General features: G+C 59.4%; 3 non-coding genes across 3 annotated transcripts in view; all 3 read left to right on the plus strand.

Annotated features, from left to right (window-relative positions):
- Positions 1–782: 782 nt before the first annotated feature.
- On the plus strand, positions 783–2597 carry LOC149324893 (small subunit ribosomal RNA). Its single transcript, XR_016286646.1, has one exon. It is a non-coding gene; the product is annotated as a small subunit ribosomal RNA (ribosomal RNA).
- A 1775-nt stretch (positions 2598–4372) lies between these two features.
- LOC149324894 (5.8S ribosomal RNA) lies at positions 4373–4525 on the plus strand. Its single transcript, XR_016286644.1, has one exon. It is a non-coding gene; the product is annotated as a 5.8S ribosomal RNA (ribosomal RNA).
- Positions 4526–5514: 989 nt separating this feature from the next.
- Positions 5515–5919, plus strand: part of LOC149324895 (large subunit ribosomal RNA) — a 3943-nt gene continuing 3538 nt past the window's right edge. Inside the window, exon 1 of the ribosomal RNA XR_016286647.1 lies at positions 5515–5919. This exon is cut by the window's right edge and continues 3538 nt beyond it. This is a non-coding gene — a ribosomal RNA (large subunit ribosomal RNA).

Raw genomic sequence — 5919 nt, forward strand, 5'->3', positions numbered from 1 at the left:
CGCAGGAAAGCGCGCACGATTTGAGCGGCTCTTGCGGCGAACGCGCCTCGAGTACGGCGGTTCGCCCGACGGCTATGTCCACGAGTACGGCTCGTGCGGGGCGCCGCGGAAGCGCGGCGTTGTGATGCCGCGGCAAAGCGCGCACGATTTGTGCGGCCCTTGCGGCGAAAGTGGCACGAGTACGGCGATTTACTCACCCACGGAGGTCTGGGTACTTATCGCTGCTATTATATGGGGGTCCCAGTGGAGCAGTCGGCGGCGCGCGCCCGCGTGTGCGCGCCGTGACCGGGTCTGATATGCGGCCTCGTGCCCAGCGTGTCCCCGTCCCTCGGACCCCACGGCATTCGTCTGCAGCCTCATCCGCGTCTGCGATAGGGGCTGGTTGTCGGACGACGCTGTTTCCACGTTTTACGAGGTGTGTTCCGTGCTACCCGGACTCGATTCCGTGCGAGCGCGCCGAAGACGCGGGCGTGTCCCGTCGTCTGGCGGCTTGGCCGTCTCGGCTACGCAGCAAGCGCCGTCCAGTTGCCTAATGCTGCGGCCCTAGAGGCCGATGTGCGCACTGGTGGGCGCGTTACAAATGCTTTGCCTAAAGGCACACGTGCTCTCTTGCCGCGTGGCGATTGCCGTACCTACGGGTCGGATGCCGCAGCGAGCTCGAACGATGCACGGGCAGCGCAAGCTGCCGCGAAAAAGATGCGTCGCGCGCTGGGGGTTTATGGCGGCCCTATCGGCGGCGACGAGGCACCCTTCTGGGGCGAAAAGGGAATGCCTATGCATCATACCTGGTTGATCCTGCCAGTAATCATATGCTTGTCTCAAAGATTAAGCCATGCATGTCTAAGTACATGCCGAAATAAGGCGAAACCGCGAATGGCTCATTAAATCAGTTATGGTTCCTTAGATCGTTTCTTTCTACTTGGACAACTGTGGCAATTCTAGAGCTAATACATGCATTGAGCCTGAAGGCCTTTGGCTGACGGGCGCTTTTATTAGACCAAGACCCATCGGGCTCTGCCCGTACTCTGTGGTGACTCTGGATAACTTTGTGCTGATCGCATGGCCATGAGCCGGCGACGTTTCTTTCAAGTGTCTGCCTTATCAACTTTCGATGGTAGGTTACTTGCCTACCATGGTTGTTACGGGTAACGGAGAATCAGGGTTCGATTCCGGAGAGGGAGCCTGAGAAACGGCTACCACATCCAAGGAAGGCAGCAGGCGCGCAAATTACCCACTCCCGGCACGGGGAGGTAGTGACGAAAAATAACAATACGGGACTCTTTTGAGGCCCCGTAATTGAAATGAGTACACTCTAAATCCTTTAACGAGGATCAATTGGAGGGCAAGTCTGGTGCCAGCAGCCGCGGTAATTCCAGCTCCAATAGCGTATACTAAAGCTGCTGCGGTTAAAAAGCTCGTAGTTGGATCTCAGTTCCAGACGAGTAGTGCATCTACCCGATGCGACGGCTCGGACTGAACATCATGCCGGTCCTCTCTTGGTGCCCTTCATTGGTGCGTCTCGAGGTGGCCTGCGCTTTTACTTTGAAAAAATTAGAGTGCTCAACGCAGGCGAGTCGCCTGAATAAACTTGCATGGAATAATAGAACAAGACCCCGTTTCTGTTCTGTTGGTTTTTGGAATACGGGGTAATGATTAAGAGGGACAGACGGGGGCATTCGTATTGCGGCGCTAGAGGTGAAATTCTTGGACCGTCGCAAGACGAACTACTGCGAAAGCATTTGCCAAGAATGTTTTCTTTGATCAAGAACGAAAGTCAGAGGTTCGAAGGCGATCAGATACCGCCCTAGTTCTGACCATAAACGATGCCAACCAGCGATCCGCCTGAGTTACTCAAATGACTCGGCGGGCAGCTTCCGGGAAACCAAAGTATTTGGGTTCCGGGGGAAGTATGGTTGCAAAGCTGAAACTTAAAGGAATTGACGGAAGGGCACCACCAGGAGTGGAGCCTGCGGCTTAATTTGACTCAACACGGGAAAACTTACCCGGCCCGGACACTGGGAGGATTGACAGATTGAGAGCTCTTTCTTGATTCGGTGGATGGTGGTGCATGGCCGTTCTTAGTTGGTGGAGCGATTTGTCTGGTTAATTCCGATAACGAACGAGACTCTAGCCTATTAAATAGGTGCGGGGTTCCCAGCACCTTACAACCTTCTTAGAGGGACAAGCGGCTCCTAGCCGCACGAAACAGAGCAATAACAGGTCTGTGATGCCCTTAGATGTCCGGGGCCGCACGCGCGCTACACTGAAGGAAGCAGCGTGTCTTTATCCCTGTCTGAAAAGACTGGGTAACCCGTGGAACTTCTTTCGTGATTGGGATAGGGGCTTGCAATTGTTCCCCTTGAACGAGGAATTCCCAGTAAGCGCGAGTCATAAGCTCGCGTTGATTACGTCCCTGCCCTTTGTACACACCGCCCGTCGCTACTACCGATTGAATGATTTAGTGAGGTCTTCGGACCGATGTCCGGCGCGGCCTTTCGGTTGCGCCGGTCTGTTGGAAAGATGACCAAACTTGATCATTTAGAGGAAGTAAAAGTCGTAACAAGGTTTCCGTAGGTGAACCTGCGGAAGGATCATTACCGGATTGTGCTTGTCACACCCGGCGCCGCCCCCACTTATAAGCGGGGGAAGGCCTCAACCGCGGAGTTGCGAGATTCTGAAGCCGCTTCTCTGCACAAACTGTTGCGCCCAGCGGAGCTCCGTCACCAAGGGAAAGTCGGACGGGCTGTATCCGCAGGTTTGAACGGCGTAACGCACCACTCATGGTGGGCTTTCGGTTGTCGACAACCGTCGAAGAGGCGCAAACAGAGCCGGTAGGCAGGCCGAGGGAAAGGCCTGCCCGCTGCCAAGGGAACGGCGGCGGCTGCTGCGAAGTACGAAAGGAAACGCTGCTCGCTGGCTTTGTCGTGTTGCGACCACGAGTCGGTAGGCGGGCCGAGGGAAAGGCCTGCCCGCTGCCAAGGGAACGGCGGCGGCTGCTGCGAAGTACGAAAGGAAACGCTGCTCGCTGGCTTTGTCGTGTTGCGACCACGAGTCGGTAGGCGGGCCGAGGGAAAGGCCTGCCCGCTGCCAAGGGAACGGCGGCGGCTGCTGCGAAGTACGAAAGGAAACGCTGCTCGCTGGCTTTGTCGTGTTGCGACCACGAGTCGGTAGGCGGGCCGAGGGAAAGGCCTGCCCGCTGCCAAGGGAACGGCGGCGGCTGCTGCGAAGTACGAGAGGAACCGCGGCTCGCTGGCTTTGTCGTGTTGCGACCACCAGTCGGTAGGCGGGCCGAGGGAAAGGCCTGCCCGCTGCCAAGGGAACGGCGGCGGCTGCTGCGAAGTACGAGAGGAACCGCGGCTCGCTGGCTGGGAAACTGCGCTTCTGCGCGACGCGCACGCGGCGGGACGCGCGCGGCCCAGGGAACGGCCGCGCGCGAAAGGTCTCGCACTGCGGGCGCGGAGTCTGACGCCGCGCCGACGGCGCGAAAGGAGGCACCGGGACCGAAAAGGACGAGGGATTATAATCCCGCACTTTGAACGCATTCGCGGCAGCCGGGTTCTCTTGCTGCTTCGTCCTTCCCAGCCTTCGAGTAGTCTGTCGGTGCGCTACCGAAACGCCGTCCATGGCACTGTGGCCGGTGGGCTCCTATTGCGGGAGTAGACTGATGAACGTCCGCTTTGCGGCTTGTTCCAAGTACGCGCTGCGTAGCCACGGCTAGGCGGTGCCTGTCTCCTTGCGAAGCAATGATGTGGCGAAATGGTCGAGTAGGGAGCAGCACGATGGCGCACCCGGGGGCGACCGGACCGGGGGGCGTTGGGAAAACCCCCTCCCCTACAAAAGGGTGCAGCAGCGGTAGGCGGTGATGACTCGCCTTGAAAGATGTGAACAGCAGTTGAGTGTGAACAGCAACAAAAAAAACCGCTGCTGGAGTCCGGGGGTAGCGTCGCTGCAGATCGCAGAAAGGTGCGTGAGGACGGTGGCACAGAGCTCCAAGAATGTATATTTCTAGCAAACGCCGGTGCTTCGAGGTGTTCTGCGGTCAGGCCCGTGCGGGCGGAGCGGGCGTGCCCAAGAAGGCACAAGAAGACCCACCTCTGATGAAGACCGGAATTGGAGCGTCACGCGTCGGCTCAGCACTTCTGCCTTAGTGGTTGCCAAATGCCTCGTCATCCTATTAGTGACGCGCAAGCCATTATCGCACAAAAGCTTCGAGAGACTTTGCTCGCTTTGGCTTTGAGGCACGCGCAGCATGCCGAACGGACGGCTGCGAGGCGCGAAAGACGTCGGTCGAAACTGCGACTGGAGACCAGGGGAAAAGCCCGGTGCCTAAAACCCTGGTTGTACTGTACGGATTTGAACAAACCAAACGCACGACTCTAAGCGGTGGATCACTCGGTTCTCGGGTCGATGAAGAACGCAGCCAGCTGCGAGACTTGGTGTGAATTGCAGGACACACTGAGCACTGATTCTTCGAACGCACATTGCGCCCTTGGGTCTTCCCTTGGGTTCGTCTGTCTGAGGGTCGGATCATATATCAAGAGAGGCGCCGGCGCCCGGGGATGGCGCGGCCGGCGACTCGTTTTGACCGTGTCGGCAAAGAGGACGGCTCTGTACGGAACGCCGAAGATCCCTCGAAAGACTTTGCGAATGAGGAGGAGAGCGGGTCGAACCCTTCAGCCGCGCGCAAAGCGGCAGAGTCGGGTCGCCCTGCGCTGACGTAACGCGGGCCGGCGGCTGCTAGCCGTAGAGCGTCACGCCTCAGAAAGCGACCGCCGCAGGAAGGGATTACCTGCAGGGAAAGAGCGGTCCGACGGGAGACGAGGCTGTTTGGACGGGCGGCGAAGCGCTGCCTGCTGGCCCGCGGAGAAGTAGCCGAACTGCTGCGAGAAGCGCAGAGACGGGAACGCCCTGTTCCGGGCACGCCCGCGCGAGAAAAAGGGATACCTCGCGCGGGGTGCAGGGAGGTGACGGGCGCGAGCGCGGTGTGCGCAGCACAGTTCGGCAAAGCGCAGAGGCGCGCCGTGTGCGCGGCAACGAAGGGGTCCCCCGGACCCTGTGCGGAAAGGGACCGCCTCCTCGAGTGGGCGCGAAGTCGAGTACGGGTCGAACGGACGCGATCTCGTTGCGAGCGCAGTCCGCCGTCGGTCTAAGTGCTTCGCAGTCTCTGCCCCGAGAAAAACTGGGCCACTCCAGTTGGGGCGGGGGCGACGCAAAACTCTGACGATGCCCCTACGCCAGGCCGAGGTCGTTCTCTCGAGGGAAAGAGAGGCGGCAGGGAATTTATTCGGCCGCGGCGGTCGGGGGTTCACACTCTCTGCGTTCAGTGTTCCGCGCGCAACCGAATGCGCGCCGTCCCGAGCGCCGGTCAGAGGTGCCTTCCAGTCTCGCTCGCAGTCGCCGAGGGTGCTGCCGACTGAGAGCGGGGAATGGGCGGAAGGTGCCGGCCGGAGACGAGGGAAGGACGCGCGCGCGCGACCGCGCCGGAATCGAACGCGAGAAAATGCATATCTGTGTCGACCTCAGATCAGGCGAGACAACCCGCTGAATTTAAGCATATCACTAAGCGGAGGAAAAGAAACCAACAGGGATTCCCCGAGTAGCTGCGAGCGAAACGGGACCTAGCCCAGCACCGAATCCCCCGTCCTTGCAGGCGGTCGGGAAATGTGGTGTATGGGAGGCAACGTTCCCGGGAGTTTGCGACGGTGCAAGTCCCCCTGACAGGGGCTTGTCCCAGAGTGGGTGCCAGGCCCGTCTCCGCCGTTGCGCGCCCGGGACGAAGCCTCCCGTGAGTCGGGTTGCTTGAGAGTGCAGCCCTAAGTGGGTGGTAAACTCCATCTAAGGCTAAATACGACCGAGAGACCGATAGTCAACAAGTACCGTGAGGGAAAGTTGAAAAGAACTTTGAAGAGAGAGTTCAAG

The sequence above is a fragment of the Amblyomma mixtum genome, unplaced genomic scaffold (genome assembly GCF_055824585.1).
Source record: "Amblyomma mixtum isolate Tamu unplaced genomic scaffold, ASM5582458v1 scaffold_129, whole genome shotgun sequence".
NCBI classification, from domain to species: domain Eukaryota; kingdom Metazoa; phylum Arthropoda; class Arachnida; order Ixodida; family Ixodidae; genus Amblyomma; species Amblyomma mixtum.